At 40.8% G+C, this 17,936-nt stretch overlaps 1 pseudogene; it reads right to left on the bottom strand.

Moving 5' to 3' along the window:
* Positions 1-3,129: 3,129 nt before the first annotated feature.
* On the bottom strand, positions 3,130-8,619 carry LOC132130296 (succinyl-CoA:3-ketoacid coenzyme A transferase 1, mitochondrial-like; annotated as a pseudogene).
* Positions 8,620-17,936: the final 9,317 nt, after the last annotated feature.

Raw genomic sequence — 17,936 nt, 5'->3', positions numbered from 1 at the left:
GACACAGTTGCATTATTTCATGCTGATTAGCTTTAGTTTTTTACTTGCAAATTGACATTTAAAGAAATGCAGTTACCTCCAACAACCATTAACACTCATGATTAAAATAAGTTTCAGTGCATAATAATGCTTAACAATATTATTACTAAATAATTTAATAATAATAAAAAAAAAATTATATTAAATGTATTCAGATTCTCATCGCTTGTGTTAAAACGGTGTAATTTCAGAAACAATAGTTTGCCAATGTTTTAAACCAGGGGTCTCCAAACTCGATCCTGGAGGGCCGGTGTCCTGCAGAGTTTAGCTCCAAACTGAATAAATCACACCTGAACCAGCTAATCAAGGTCTTCATAGACACACTAGAAACTTCCAGACAGGTGTGTTAAAGTAAGTTGGAGATAAACTCTGCAGGACAAAGAATTGTTGAAATGAAGGCAGTCCAGTCCTTTCTCTTGCTCTGGTCCTGTCTCGCCGTCAATATAAATCCTCAGTGTTTCCTCATATCTGCCACATTGGTCATAAGTCTTGAGACACCTGGAAAATACCAGAATGACTTAACTGACATATTTCATATTTATACACAAACCTTTCCCACAACGTTTCAACAGCTCATAATCTTGTTTACTATATGAATAATTTTAATTGCATATAACTTTTCAGCACAGCCACCATTAAGTAATTCAACAATCATGACCGAGATAGTCCATGTTATTATTATTTTTTATTTTTTTTGCACACTTTATCAGGTTGGTGTCCGTCAGTCTCACCTCAAACTCCGTCCCAGTGCATGCTTTGATATCATCCGGTGTCAGTCCTGTCAGTCAGTTAAACCCTTGTTCTTGTCGACATCAAACACTGTACACAAGTGTGTACTTCTCTAAGAATTTATGCTTCCCACCCTTTAAATAAATGTTTTACAAAGAGAGACAACAAATGTTAAAACATAATGACAGTAAGTGAGAGATTAATGATTCTACTTTTGTGGCATCATTAGACACCAGATCCATTGCACCACGCATTCCCTTCACCATTTTACCCCGAGAAACACATGGTAACTGAGCAAATGAAAATATACTTTCTAGGCGGCTGCATATATGAAAATAAAACACCTAACCCTAAAAAAATTCTAACAAAAGCTTTCTCAGCTGTTTTTTGTAGTATTAGGTGTCCTTAATAACATACTAAAAGTTTACCAAAGTTTGACCACTAGAAAGGTGTAATTTTCACCATTTTGCTCAAACAAAATTAATCCTTGAATACTTAAAGGAAAAGTTCTTTATTTTTTTGTAATTTAATACAAAAAAGTAAACTTTTGTATATTCTAGATTCATTGCACACAAACAGAAATATTTCAAGAGTTTTTTGTTTTAATTCTGTTTGTTACAACTTATAACTTAGGAAAATAAAAATTTCAGTATCTCAAAAAAAATTTATATTCCATTTTGAGCTTGATTGGTTTTATTAATTATAAGTATAAATACTGGGTACCTCCTGGGCTAGTTCAGAATGTGCAACCACAATTATGGGAAAGACTACTGACTTGACAGTTGTCCAGAAGACAGTCATCAACATCCTCCACAAGGAGGGTAAGCCACAGAAGGTCATTACTGAAAGGGCTGGCTGTTCACAGAGTGCTGTATCAAAACATATTTATAGAAAGTTGACTGAAAGGAAAAAGTGTGGTAGGAAAAGGTGCACAAGCAACAGAGATGACCACAGCCTTGTGAAGATAGTCAGGAAAAGCAGATTCAAGAACTTGGGAGAGCTTCACAAGGAGTGGACTGAAGCCGGAGTCAGCGCATCAAGAGTCATCATGCTCAGGCATCTTCAAGAAAAGAACTACAGCTGTCACATGCCCAAAACCAAGCCACTCTTGAACCAGAAAAAAAATAAAACATCAGAAGCATTTCACCTGGGGTAAGGAGGAAAAGAACTGGACTGTTGCTCAGTGGCTCACAGTCCTCTTTTCAGATGAAAGTAAATTTTGCATTTCATTTGGAAATCAAGGTCTGGAGTCTGGAGGAAGACTGGAGAGGCACAGAATCCAAAGTCCAGTGTGAAGTTTCTGAAATCAGTGATGATTTGAGTGGCGTGACGTCTGCTGGTGTTGGTTCATTATGTTTTATCAAGTCCAAAGTCAATGCAACCATCTACCAGGAGATTTTGTAGCACTTTATGCTTCCATCTGCTGGCAAGCTTAATGGAGATGCTGATTTAATTTTGCAGCAGGAATTTAGCTCCTATGTCAGGGATCTAGGAGGGAGGTAATAAGGTTTTCTTGATAAAACAGACTGATACAAGAGGGTAGTGAAGTTAACAATAGATACCACAACAGGAAAAACCGTAAACAGGAACAGCTAGGGGAGGCCACTGGGAAGGCTTCAGGAAACAACTAGCAGAATACTTGGCAACAGAGGGGGCAGCAAAACCAGGCTGATGGAGAAGACCACAAAAGGCACTATAGAGCAGAGCTCAGACACTTGTTGACCACGGACTCTGAAACAGACCAAGTGCCAGGTAGGTAGAACCAGGGCAGGACACACGGGGATAGGTCAGGAACTCGAACACAAGACTAGACAGGACAAAGCTCCACAAAAAAAAAAAAAAAAAACACCCCACACACAAATTAAACTCAAGACAAGGAAAGATATAAGCCAATGAATTAATAAAAGGTTAAGTAACAATACAAGTAGTTACCAATTTAACCAACTTAGAGAATAATCAAACAAAACCAAGAATCAAGACTAGAAAAACTAAATAAATATTACAAATAAAAGCCAAAAGCAAGAACAAACAAATTACTAAAATAAGGAGCAAGACAAAAACATAGAACTACAAGAACTAGACAAGGGCACAAGACCAACCAGACAAGGAGGAACGAACACATATTCAGCCAGAGACAGAGGGGGTGAGAATGACAATGAACCAGCAAACACAAAAGTGTAAGGGGCACTATAAATAGGGAGGAAAATACATGAGGGGCAGGTGAGCACAATAAGACTAACAATTAACAAGGCCATGTGCTGACACTAGACACAAGAAACAAAACATAAAACAAAGTGACAGTGCAAAACCCTGACAACCTACCCACAGTGCCAAAACCACTTCCAAGTGATTTGCTGACCATCATATTACCGTGGTTGATTGGCCAGCCAATTCACCTGACCTGAACCTCACAGAGAATCTATAAATAACATCTGAAAAACAATACAGAGGAGCTGAAGGCCATTGCAAAAGGAGCCCCAACCAAGTATTGAGTGCATAATTAAACCTATTTTGGAGATCTTGAACATTTCTGTTTTGTAAATCTTTTTTTGATTGATCTTTGAGAAAATAATCTAATTCTTTGAGATACTGAAGCTGTAAGTCGTAACCATCAGAACTCAAACAAAAAAACTCTTTAAATATTTCAGTTTGTGTGCAATGAATCTAGAATATAAAAAGTTTGCTTTTTTTAATTAAATTACAAAAAAATAAAGAACTTTTCCATGATATTAATTTTTTTTTTACATGTACCTGTACTAAAGTGAAATTGTACATATTTTTCCCATAAATATGCTTGTAACCAATTGGTTTAATATATAATTGGACTTGTAATCACTTATCTATCATGCAAATATGCTAATTAGAATATTATATGGCCAAAACATGTATCAGGCACCAATATTTCTGGTCTAGGAGGAATACAAAGGAGTAATGGTCATTTTAAGGACCTGGCGGCTGCCATTTTGAGAACGGGGCCATTCATAGACAAACTTTGAGTATGTTTTTAAGTACATGTGATACTACTGATAACCACTGAGAAACGTTTTGTTAGAATTTTTTTGGGGTTAAGACACATTTGCAGTTGACTATTCTATGAGGGTGATAATACAATAATATAGAGCATGAAACTCATACAGGAATCATCCATACTTGGAAACCTGCATTGCTACTAACATGGTCAGGTCAATGTGACCTCTAAACATAAGGGTAAAATAAGTGAAAAAAATGAAAGAAACATAAGGGGGATCAACACAAAAATGTTCCATAACATTTGCCCAAATAGGTGCACATTTCTCAATTTTCCCATTAAAAATAACTCATTTCAAGTGACGTTTGGATGTAGTTTATTCATAGATGACTGATGCATTCAGACACTCACCCTCTGATCATGGCAAAAGATTCATCGCTGGAGAAATACACAGATCCTGGATAAACTGTTACTGTCTCCTTACCTGAACACAAACAAAAGGGCCATGATCTGGGTTGTAAAGGAGGATTTCATTTCATTTTATATTATGTAATAATTCTAATAATTTATTTCTAATATAACATAAATATAGTATATTTATATAATGTATATCATATACAATAGTATTAGTATTATATCTATATTGAACTAAATAGCGAAGCAGAAATATTGTATGTGGCGTTGACTTTCGTGTTCTTTCTTGTAATTTCTAACTCTGTCATCAGTTTTATTGTTTACATCATAAATGATGTGTGTAATCTGTACATTATGTGTAAAATGTGTATGTGTATACTGTGCGTAACAAGCATATTGATTATTCCGTACACCTTTAATCAGGATCCACTTCACTGTCTGTTTGGATAGGGACCCTAAAAATAAACGAAAACAGGGATTGGAAATTAAAAAGCAAAAATTAGCTTGAAAATGACTTGCTCGGGTTCTTTAATAGCGGAAACTCACCAGTCCCAAAATTCCATTCTCACTCTGCAAGTGGACAGTGATTTCAGGGTTATGTAATTGCTGGCCAGCATAGGGATTCCAATGCCAAGATTTGCAGAGAGGGTTGTCAAGGTATGTTGGAACAGGACTGTTACAAACTTGTACATTTTGATATCTATCATGTCGATAGTGATTCCGTGGTCAGGCTACTGAAGGATACCATACATCCCATCCTCAAACTCCAGTGCAGTTCGCTGGATGATTCTCTCCCGGGTAACATCTGAGTCCTGTTTCACTTCAGGTTTCTCTTCCTTGCTAGACTGAACCATCCTTTTCTATAAACAAAAGCAGTCCTAAACGTGACCTACACATTCTTGTAAAGTTAAATATGTCATTAAATGTGAGAAGAATTAAATAAACAGCTCTAAATGTGACGATCAGAGAGGTTAATTGTTTTTCTCACCTCAATTCGTCTTTCATAGCTGGTTCCTTCCACTACTCGGTCTACATATATGGAAAGAATGTGAATGTCTTCAGGACCAAAACTATCAACAATCTCCTCAACCTGCGCACCAAAGAAAGTAATTTTCATTTTTAAATTATAGGGCGATTATAGAAAATGTCAAAGACCATCACAAATGGAAAGGTTACAAACCTCCACTATTGTAAGCTGCTTTACACATGGGCTGGTTAAAATTATGAGTTGTTTTCCTGTAAAAAAAAACAAACAAACAAAAAAATAATAATGTTCAGCAAAGGTAAATACATTTTTTTGTAATTATATATGAATAGTTATTCTAGTAACAAAGAATCATAGATCAGTACACAGATAACCCTGGCAGTAGTAGGTAGTAGGATCTTGATTGATATTGATATTGAAGTAATAATGTAAAAAAGACAAATGGTCTTAAAGTGTCATAAATTAAATAATTTAAATACACAAACTTTTTGACCTGAAAATAAGATTTCCTGCTTTGTCACATTTCCAGGCCTTTATCAAAGCAAAGTCACCCCTGATGGCTTTCTCCATGACATAATTTTCTGCCATTAAACTCTCGGACCTGGACCAAACAATCAAAGGACAACAGCTTAGATATATGCATGTCATTTATTTTTATTTTTTTTGAGAGTGAGAAAATTACAACAATCAACAACAAGTTTTGACAGTTCTATGCTTTCTGCTTTCACGTTAAATGGCAATGCTGCTATCTTTGTTGTATTTTATGGGTGATCCACCCTCCTGAATGAGAGTGCCACACCCAGTGGGAGTAAAAAATGCTGGGATGCCTGCACCGTCAGCCCGTATCCTCTCTGCTAATGTGCCCTGGGATAGAATCAAATCAATGTGAATTATTGTTTGCAACCCGTTTGTAGCATGATGTATTTCTGAGTGAAAAAGTTATTCAGTGTTGAATTTTGAAGATCGTTTGTATTGTGGGTGTTACACACAATGGGTCTGAATGCATATTTGCTAAAGCAGTGCCTAAAAAATAGTCAGTGTAGACTTGGAGAATGTAAACTGTGAGTTAAATGATCTACCTGAGGAGTAAGCTCTAATTCCAGCTTGCCTGATAGATATTGTCTCTCAAACTCAGCGTTTTCCCCAACGTATGATGATATCATACCTTTTATCTGTTTGGTTTTCAGAAGCATAGGCCAAAGTTATCAACCCTTCCATCAGAAACAATCACTTAGTTATTTAGTCACACATGAAATCACATTATACACTCTGGTGTTCCTTCAAGCCTTTATTCTTGAGGCCCTCTTTCCCTTTTCCCCTCTTTCCTGCCCATTGACCCAATCAGATCTTATTTTCCCAGTGTGTTTAAGGGTACATGACAGGAACCCGTTGTAAACATTCCAGTGAGTTCATCCACATTAGGGAATTCTCTGGAAATGCTGTGTCCCTTCACTGACTTTACTGAATGTTAATTAGAGATCTCTCTTACCCAGCATTGTTGCTCACGACTTTGATGTCTTTTATTGCTGTTTTCAACAGGCTGCTGATTAAATTCTCCGGGATCCCACACACACCAAAGCCTGGGACAAAAAAGGGAAATTGAGCACACACAGTGCAAACATTATGTTCTATATGCAGCAGAGGATATCAGGGGAGGAAATAACTCTTAGCTGTATGAACAACTTATCAGATAGGACTGCATCCCAGCTGTGCAGAACTACATGTATAGAGGCCACATTTCAGTGGGCACATGTTTTGATATGCATAAGCATTAAGTTCATTATACCTCCAACAAGAAGCATGGAGAATGTCCCTGACAGCCTCTGTGGGGTATAAAAACATGCACTACATGGCTGGGAGGTTGAGAAATAAGAGCAGTTGAATTCCTAATATGACAGGGAGAGCATGACACATTTTTAGGCACAATTAAAATGAAAATGCATGTTCCAGCTAACAAAGCTCATTCTCAGGACTAATGTTCTGGCAAGGTTCTCTCAAAGTTATGAACAAACTTTCTTTCAGTAATGTTAATAAAAATAAAATGTTTGTTCAGCGTTATCTGGTTTTTAATAATGTTCTCAAAATATTAGCACAAAAACAAAAAATACTTTTTTATACTTATTTGATTATTTAGCAGACACTTTAATCCAAAGTGTCTTAGAAATGAGGACAATAGAAGCATTCAAAACCAACAAAAGGGCAATAATATGTAAGTTGTACCTTTATCTAAATGTTTTTTTTTTTAATGTTACAAATTTTTAGGTTATTCAAATGAAGGTTTTGATAATGTTTGCAAAATTGGAAAAACAATTGACAGTTCCCTTAACGTTTGCATAAATAATAATAATAAATAATAAATAATAAACACTAGGCACTATAATACAGACTATGAAATAAAACACTACGTGTTGATGCTCACAGTGATGTAAATATAGCTTTTTGCTTCGGGGAAAACCTTAGCTCTTTGAAGACAAGTTCAAAGCAAACAGCAACGTATTCGGAAGCTAAATGTGAATTATACAATATCACCCATATATTAATTTTAATATTTTATTAGTGCTTTTAAAAAGAGCTGCTTTAATAAATCATTGAAAATCAACGCATACTGTGATTTTAATTATGCAAAATGAAACATACAGTATGCCAAGCTTCATGCATCACAAACAACCTGACAGCACAATGTGGACATGTGGACATACTGATAATCTGTGCAAACATCATTGCTGTTCAAACAATCAATCAATACAGTGGAATTTATTGAATTTAAAGTCTATTTTTTTAATCTGTTCCTTTGTATATGCAAAATATATAACTTTACAAAGCTAATTGTTTGAAAGATTTGCATCATCTCCAAACTGATTATAGAATAAAAGCACTTTAGAAACAAAGATATCAAGCATTGGCATATATTTATTTTAGTTCCAACAAACATTATAGTGAACACACATAAAGAAATAAACTTCAACGAATTCAAATGATTCTGAAACTTAAATTAATGCAATTATATTCACTTTTTATATTCGCCTAAATTTAACAGTTACTTACCTGACTATGATGATAAATACATCCCTAGGGTGTTAATGATATTAGTCTGCCTCTGAGAAGAGTCTCTGACCTTGATAGTAATCCCTGAAATGACATTTTCAGAACAACTTAAACTTTTTACTGTAAAGTAATCACTGTCTACTACAGAACCTGGATCAATCTTGCTCCGTTTTAAAATAGGGCAAAGGGTGGGTGTTGGGACAGTTTGAAGAGCACTTTTGTGCTGTGGACCCTGCTTCCATACATCAATAGAAACTAAATGCTTCAAAATCATAAACCACAGTTTACATTAAGTTAAGTCTGACAGCTGTTGAGAAATTTCCAGACTTCCACAATAATATTCGGAGTGGAACATTTAAATTCTGACACTGGACACAACAGACACATGGTTGAGTTAATATAAGATATTTGTTGTGCCTGTCATCCTGAGATTTATGAGAGTTTAAAAGTGGATCATGAGATTTTTCTGTAAATGTACACAATTTTGATTCTGGAAATGACACTTTTTTCATATCTACAATTAATAGTATGCTTGAATGTCTCCAGGAAACCAAACATTTAGCAACAGACATGAAGAATGGGTTGTAGTACGTTTTGGTAAAACTCGGGTGCAGACAGGGTGCCACAATTTCAGAAGTGAGGAGATATATATATATATATATTCCTTATCTCTTACCTCTAATTGGCTAAGAAATCAAGTACACCACTGGACAATAACCAACCATTTGTATTATAAATCTTGTTTTGCATATATTTTCCTAATGACAAATTCATGGTTCGTTTATATACAAACATTTTTTCCATTTTCATCACAGAATAAGGTAGAAAATATATAGTTTCTGTACTGTAATAAATTATATGAAATTAGCACTTCATCATTCAAGTCGGATCTATCCAAAAGGTTGCGAGTTCAAGTCTCGGGCCAGCAGGGATTGTAGGTCGGAGGAGTGAATGTACAGCACTCTCTTCACCCTCAATACCATGACTGAGGTGCCCCTGAGCAAGGCACCGAACCCCAACTGCGCTGCAGCATAAATGGCTACCCACTGCTCCGGGTGTGTGTTCACTGCTGTGTGTGTGTGCACTTTGGATAGGTTAAATGAAAAGCATGAATTCTGAGTATGGTACACCATACTTGGCTGTATGGCACGTCACTCACTTCATAAACTTTATTCATTTATTACCTGGATATGACGTGAAAAAACACACATTGTTTCATCAGTCAAAATGCTTCTGCTTTTTATTCAGCTCAGCTACAGCAATAGGATGCCTTTGTCCATATTAGGGATTTCCTTGCACACCAAAGTTATTACTTTTGAAAACCTCTCTGCGAACACAATTGCCTGAAAATGTGCAGGAGATGAATTTACATCTTATTAAAAGTTATGTATACAAAACTTTTGTGTTAAAATAACATTTGTGCATTCAAAAAGTATAGGAAATGTTTATATTAATTAAACATGCCAATTTGCAAAAATAACAGAATGCATAGCTGATATAAAAACTGAATGACTAGTAATTTCCTACTGCTGAAAATTATAAAAAACAAAACAAAACAAAAAACAGAAGTATTAATTATCGAGCCAAATGTCATCTACATTAGAGTTGTGACGTTCGCGAACGAACCGATTCTTTTGAACGGCTCATAAACATGAACGATGGGAGCCGAGTCGCGGCTGGAGGGGAGCCGTTCTTTCTGTCGTTCTTTTTTCCTATGCGTATTTCACACAGATGCACACAAATGAGCTCCTCCGCGAGACAGAACAGTTATAGGGGGAGGGGCGCACCCAGCGCAGGCAAACCCTTTATAGCGTGATGATATTAGTTATTAGTTGCGCATGTTCATTGCAGCTCACTTTGTTATTGTTCATTGACTTGAAGGGGCTGATGTCCTATTTGCAAAGTTTACAGTAGTAATAGTATGTAGTATGTAGACATTTCCATTTTATTTATTCTAATTTTATCTACTTTAAATATTTTTTGTTTTCTATCAAAATGTTCTTGTGTGATAACAATGTTCTTGTGTGAAAGTGTTTGTAGTAAAAGCTGTTTTGCACAGAAATTCATTGCAGCTGGCTTTGTTTTTGATGTTTATTCGTGAGTAGGTATTGTATGAATAACATAAGTCAACATAGCTTTACACACACACACTTTGTACTAAAGGTAAATCCAAAATAGTGATGTCACTGTCTAAGCAGAGGGATTTGTGCAACCCTATGGAATATAGTCCACACATGACAAATGAGGTAATAATCAATATTTCAGAATAATTCAAACTCAGATATTGGTGTGTGATATCTGAGTTTTAATTATTTGGCTACAAATCTCACCTCATCATTCCTCCCAGTGATTATGTCCAGGCAAGGGCGTAACTTTGGGTCTACCATTGGGGGGGTTAAACTCGCGGCATATTTATTTATTTATTAATTTATTGTATTATTTTCTTGTGTAAAAGGTAACATGCTAATTTGCATAATTTAATTATGCAATCCCCCCCCAAAACGGGTGACTGTATTGGAGCAAACAGCAGTTACAATTCAGTGACATTGGTTCTACACAGTCCCTGGCACCCTCTGGCTTTACCTCATAGGACACTGGCAAACGAACATCTAGCCAGCCAACTCCAGTCAACAAAACAAATCATCAGCTAACTCAGTGTTTCTCAAACTTTTCTGCCATTCCCCACTTCAGAGGTAGGAAAGGGTTCCGAGCCCCACCTGTCCCCAATCACCCCAACAAAATGTTAATAAACTAGGCTTTAAGTTTAACTGTTAAAATGTATTTTATTAACATCACATTTTAAAAACTTAACATCAAATAACAGCATTAAAAAATTTCAAATAAAGAAAATGAAAGTGCAATTATATTATCACTTTGCATGAAATAAGACTCAAAATTAGATAAAAAAATAATAATAATTGTGTTTGCATTTAGCTTCTGATAACATCAATACAAGTGTGGACTAACATTAACCTAGTTGTGCTTTGATTCATTTTGACACTTTGCAAAATCCATGCAAAAAGAACAACAAAAAAACAAACAAACAAACAAAAATAAAAATAATCTCAAATTGAACCAGAGGTGGTAAATTCCTAATAATGTACGTATTTTTTTAGGTATTTTAATAAGATAGATACCTAAAATACGTTGCGCATACAGCTCAAGTAATGCGATCGTTATAAAGGTGTTTGAACAACAAAACACATCCACTTGCACATATTTGACAATCGGAATATCAGATATATCCTGCTATAGCTAACACATTTGTGAAATTTTGAATAAAAAAGGAAATAAAAGCAGATCATCAGTCATTCAGCACTATTGTGGCTACGGTGTGACAAGCAATGAATGGCGCGTCTCCATGGGAACCATAAAGCGATACTACGATCAATAACGGTAGCCTTGAAATACTTTTAAACTTACGTGTGAAGAGGTTAAGTAACGTCAAGGCTTACATTTAAATGTGTCTTTGTTTTGAGTGTATGGTCAATAAATAACGGAATTTAAAAGATGGGCACAAAACCTGTTTGTCATGTTTCTATTCCCCACACTTTGAGAAACGCTGAGCTAACTTAACAGCTAACTTAAGGGTACCTCCGTTTGGTCAGGATTTTTCGTTTTTCTTTTTTTTTCTTTTTTCTTTTTTTTTGGCTGGTGTCGACAAACAATAAAAAATCGTTGTCTGGCTGCCTTTCAGTGTCCTTTTCATCTTTCCGTCAGCTTTCTCCAACCATTCATCCCATCGACTGCGCAAAATAGTGAACAAACTTGGTACAGAAAGCGGGTTGGGTAATACCAGAGACTTTGGTAATACCAAATCGGTGCGGTGGGCGGGGGGTACATTACAGATTATTTAAAATATGATACTATCTTTCTTGCTGGCAAATGAAATTAATAAAGAAAATGAACAAAAGTATTCATTCTGAATATTTCATATCTATTTTAATCTGAATGATGTGATGATATTGGGGGGGTTATATTAGCTGGATCTGATTTTTGGGGGGGTCATGACCCCCGTAACCCCCGTGCAAATTACGCGCATGTGTCCAGGATAAACTGAGATGCCCCCAAGCTGGCTTCTTAAAACTGACTAAATATTTAAAAAGAGCCAAAAGAGCCGTTCTTTTGAACGGCTCTTTGAAAGGAACGGATCGCGAAGATCCGGATCCCCTCAAAGAGCCATAAATCCCATCACTACAGGATAAACTGAGATGCCCCCAAGCTGGCTTCTTAAAACTGACTAAATATTTAAAAAGAGCCAAAAGAGCCGTTCTTTTGAACGGCTCTTTGAAAGGAACGGATCGCGAAGATCCGGATCCCCTCAAAGAGCCATAAATCCCATCACTAATCTGCATGTAATAGGCTAATCTAGAAACCTGTCTAACACTTGATGGCTGTGCTGTCAATTTTTTGTAATCAGTTAGTAATTAAATTGTGCTATTTGATACCAACCTTTCCTTTGATAGTCATGTTTATTTGTAAAACTTTTCCATTTTAAAAAATATATCTAAATTATGACCTATGCTCTAAATGTCAAATGCAGAAACACATGTTGATGTTAATCATGTTAATTCATGCATTCATGACCTCAAGGTTAGATTATTGTAATGCTTTATTGGGTGGTTGCTTTGCACGCTTAATAAACAAACTCCAGCTGGTCCAAAATGCAGCAGAGTTCTTACTAGAAAAAGGAATTACAGTATGATCATATAAGCCCGGTTCTGTCAACACTGCACTGGCTCCCTACTGAACATAGTGTTGTGTTTGCGAAGGACTCAATAATCACACCGTGTAGCTTTGTTTATGTTGCCGTTTATCAACTGACGTGAAACTTACATTCTACGACCTTTGCCGTAAATCAATGCCATAACCTTTAAAGGCACAGTAACCTGTCACTCGCAGTGCATAACCAAACATAGTCCAACGGGACCCAATGCTGAACATTTTCAGACATAACATTTTCCCCCCACCCCCCTGGAAACTGTAACATAACTTTTAACCCACATTCCCCAGTGTCACTCACTATCACCCTGTCACATAGTCCCCATGCCAGACAGGCGGGACCCTCATTCTCTGAGGGCGTGCTGGCCGTGAAAAGGCGTCAGGCAATGCTGGTGGATTACCCCCCAACCGGTTAGCTCTTGGCCTAGGCTGCCAACCCAGAGCCGCTGCTGTGGACAGAGGTGATGCAGGTGCTGAGGGAGCTGCGACTCTGTGCAGGCGGTTAGAGTGCCAACGAGTCCCATTCTCCAGTCTATAAGTGGCCGGCCCCAACTTCTTAGTCACCCTCAGGGGTTCTGACCAGTATGACTGTAGCTTATTTTGGCGGTGGAGGTGTTTGATCCTGACCCAAACCCCTGGAGAAAGTGAGGGGATCTGCACTCTGTGCGTGGCATCAAACCTTTCTTTCATCCGAGCCTGTGAACCTTTTACCTGAGCTCTGGCTTCCTGGAGCCCTGGGCTCCCACGAGCAGGAGCTGGCTCAGCTCTCAAGCAGTCCAGTGGTTGCTTTAGTTCACGCCCAATCATGAGCAATGCAGGTGACACTCCCGTGGTGGAATGCTTGGATGCCCGGATGGTCAGGAGAGTTTGGTTGAGTGCATCGCTGAAGGTTTTCCCTTCCTCCAGACAGGCTCTGATTCCATTTTTGAGAGTTTTGTTCAGTCTTTCCACCCCCCCATTACTCTCCGGGTGATACACTGCCGTCCTGATGTGCTTGATGGACCGTACCGTGAGGAACTCCATAAACTCTCCAGACACAAATTGGGGCCCGTTATCCGTTGTGATGACCCTGGGAAGGCCCCAGCGCCCAAACAGTTTGTCCAGGCGGTCGATGATGGAGTGAGCAGTGATGGAGCTCAGCTGAAAAACCTCTGGCCACTTCGAATGAAGGTCGTGCACAACCAGCAGGTAGCGAGCGTGAGCCGGTGCCCCGTGGAGTTCTCCACAGAGGTCGATCTGAATATGTTCCCAGGGTGAGGACGGCCAAGAGGTCGGGGTGAGAGGGGCTGTGGCAGGCTGACCAGTTTTCCCACTCAGGAGGCAGCAAGCGCAGTTACATACCAGCTCCTCAACATCCGAGTCTATGTGGGGCCACCACACTGTGTCACGGCAGCGCTGCTTCACCTTAACCACCCCCAGGTGCCCCTCATGCGCCATGTGTAGCACTCTGGGCCTGAGAATTTCAGGAACGACCGCACGGTGGCCACGGGCCAGGCACACCGCTCCCCAGCAGGAGAGCTCGTTGCGGAAGCGGTAATAGGGGAGCAGTCTGTCATCTACTTTGGCAGGCCAGCCGTCCTGGATGTAGGTACGGAGAGTTGTGAGGGCCTCGTCAGCAGCTGAGGCCTGCTGCAGCTCCGCCAGAGTGACTACTGAACTGAGAGGCCCATGCAGGATGTGGACCCAGTCTTCATCGCTCTCTGTGTCTGATGTCACCCCGCCTGCATCTTTCGTCACCGACACAGCTCTAGACAGGAGGTCGGCCACCGTGTTGGCCCGCCCAGGCATAAACTCCAGACTGAAGTTATACTGGTTCAGCCTGTCAGCCCACCTTAGCAGTCTCATGGGCCTGTGCCCCGAGCCTTGAGTCGCCAGCAGTGCCGTCAGCGCTTGGTGGTCTGTGCGGATGGTAAAAGGCCTCCCATATAGGTAAACATGCCAGCGTTCGCATGCCCACAGGCAGGCCAGGGCCTCCCTCTCCCCCACCGAATACTTCTGCTCAGCTGTAGTAAGTGCCCGTGAGGCGAAAGCCACCGGGCGTTCCACCCCCTCTTGAGTCTGGGAGAGCACAGCGCCTAGCGCCACCCCGGAGGCGTCGCAGGTGACCATGGTGGGCGCGGTCAAGCTGAAATGGGTCAGTGTGGGTGGGGACGTGAGCTGCCGTTTGATGATGCGCACAGCTTCGTGGCAGGCCGGGGTCCAGTCCCAGGTAACATCCTTCCTGAGCAGCCGGCGCAGGGGGGCCGTTGAGTCAGAGTAGTGTGGCATGAATCTGAGGTAGTAGGCGGCCATCCCCAGGAAGGAAGACAGCTGGGATGGCGACTGCGGGTCTGGTAGGGACAGAATGGCCTCAGTGTATGACATTTTCGGGGCGATGCCCTCTTTTGAGAGCCTGAAACCCAGGAACTCGACCTCCTCAACACCGAACATGCATTTCTCAGAGTTCAGTGTGACCCCATGCTGTTCGAAACGCTGAAAGACCTGCTCCAGGCGATCATCATGCAGTGTGGTCGAGGGCGCATGCACCACCACGTCATCTAAGTAGATGGAGACACCCTGGATACCAGCCAATATGAGTGACATTATCTTCTGAAAACAGCTCGGGGCTGATGACAGTCCAAATGCCATGCGTTTAAATCTGAAAACCCCCACGTGTGTGACAAACGCTGTCCATGCTGGCCGGTGCTAGAGGAACCTGCAGGTAGCCGTTACGTAAGTCCATCTTACTGAAAACAATGGAGCCGTGGAAATGGCTAGTGAGCTCCTCCGCCGTTGGTAGGGGGTACTTATCAGGAATGATGGCTTTGTTAACGTCTGTGAGGTCGACACAGAGTCGCAGTCCGCCCCCTTTTCTCTTGGCTATCACCAGGTTAGACACCCACGGCGAGGCATCGACGGGCTCTATAACGTCCGCCTCCACCAGGCGATGCAGCTCGGCCTCCACCGCGTCACGGAGAGCCAGGGGAATGCGCCGTAGGGGCTGGATAACAGGGCGGACTGCCAGGTCAACAGTGGGCTGGTGTACAAATCCAGTCATGTGGCCCAGGCCGTTGAATAGTTGTGGGTAGCGGTCAGACCAGGAGGTGGCAACCTGCAGGACATGCAGGCCCCTAGCATCACTCACAGTAAAACCCAGGGCAAGGAACAAGTCTAGGCCCATAATGTTAGCTCCCTTCCGGGTAATACAGAACTTGGTGGCAGGCGCACATTGTTGATCATATCTGACGGGAAGGCAGGCCACACCCAGAGTAGAGATGGGAAAATGGCCGTAGCCTAACAGGGGTTTAGCCGCTGCTTCCAGAGGCACGTGACTGAAGAAGCGGTCATATGTACATTTGTTCAGGATTGACACTTTAGCGCCTGTGTCCACGAGGAGTGGAATGAGAGCTGTGCCCACATGGCAAGTGCAGAGCTTGAACGAAGGCTGTGAGGTCTGTACAGTGTTTATGGGAACAGCAGCAGTATCATGGCAAGCTGGAGAGGAGCGACAGCAGCGTGCAAAATGGTTCAACTTGTTGCAGTTACGACAACGTTTTCCCTGGGCAGGGCATGACTGATCTCTGGTTGCATGTTTAGGGGAACCACAGTTGCTACAGCTTTTGTGCCCACTCTCCCTGGGCCCCCTGTCCACTCTCTGTACGTCCAAACTGTCACTCACCCTGTCAGCCGCTGCTGCCGTCCCTGTATGCTGAACTGATGGTGGTGATGACGTCACAGGCTCGTGCGCAGCGCGGCCGAACTTGCGCGCCTCCATTAGAGCCGTTTCCAACTGCTTCCCAATTACTAAAGCGTCCGCTAGTGTCGTGGAGTCTGGCTCTAGTAAAAGTCTCTCCCTCAGTTGGTTACATGACGTTTTCTCTATTAACTGGTCAACTATAAGTCCATCCTCCAAAGCCCCAAACTCACAAAGTCTAGCCAGCTCACGTAATGCTGATACATAGTGGGCAACGGTCTCACCCGGCGTTTGTGTCCTCTGACGAAACTCAAAACGGTGCATCCGCCGGCTTCTTCCAGAGCTGAAGTGAGCCTTCAAGGCCGTGGCTGTGACGTACTTATCATCCGATAAGGTAAGCGTGGCGAAGATTCGCTGTCCTTCCTGCCCGAGGCAATGGCGCAGAAGCGCGCACTTCCTCGCCTCCGCTAGATCCGAGTGTCCTAAAGCCAGCAAATAATCCTCAAACGACGCCAGCCAGCGATCCCAGGGAACAGCTGGATCACCGGGAACAGGTAGGAAAGGTGGCGGAGGTGGTAGGACAAGTTCAGACATCCTCGTTCGCCAATTGTTGTGTTTGCGAAGGACTCAATAATCACACCGTGTAGCTTTGTTTATGTTGCCGTTTATCAACTGACGTGAAACTTACATTCTACGACCTTTGCCGTAAATCAATGCCATAACCTTTAAAGGCACAGTAACCTGACACTCGCAGTGCATAACCAAACATAGTCCAACGGGACCCAATGCTGAACATTTTCAGACATAACACATAGTATACGTTTTAAAATCTCGCTGATTCATTATAAAGCCCTGCATGATACTTGAGCGAGCTCTTATCGCATTATAGTCCTTCACTACCTGCACTCTCAAAACTCTGTCCATTTGATAATACCTCAGAATTAACTGTGGGTGGCAGATCCTTTTCTGATTTAGGGCCAAACTCTGGATTAATCTACCTAGCATTGTTTGGGAGGCAGACAAACTCTGTCGGTGTAAATCTAGATTAAAGCCCTGTCTCTTTAACCTGGCATACACATAACACACGATCACTGTTCTACAATTCAGATCCGTTAAAGGATTGTTAGGCTGCATTAATTAGGACTACCAGAACAGGGAACAGTTCCCATAACACCCAATGTATTTGTTACATCATTAGAAGAATGGCAAATATACGCAAATATTAGCCTGTAACAGAGTCCATGTCAACTAGACGATCCTTAGAGACAGATCCCCGTGAAGACCTCGTCTGCCATCAGCACAAGACCAAGACAACCAGATGAGTCCTCTGCTCAATCTGATGTGCATTGAAGCCTGGAAGT

Source organism: Carassius carassius, chromosome 47 (genome assembly GCF_963082965.1).
Source record: "Carassius carassius chromosome 47, fCarCar2.1, whole genome shotgun sequence".
In the NCBI taxonomy this organism is placed as follows: domain Eukaryota; kingdom Metazoa; phylum Chordata; class Actinopteri; order Cypriniformes; family Cyprinidae; genus Carassius; species Carassius carassius.
Note: the sequence above shows the minus strand (reverse complement) of the source record. Positions and strands in the feature narration are given on the sequence as shown.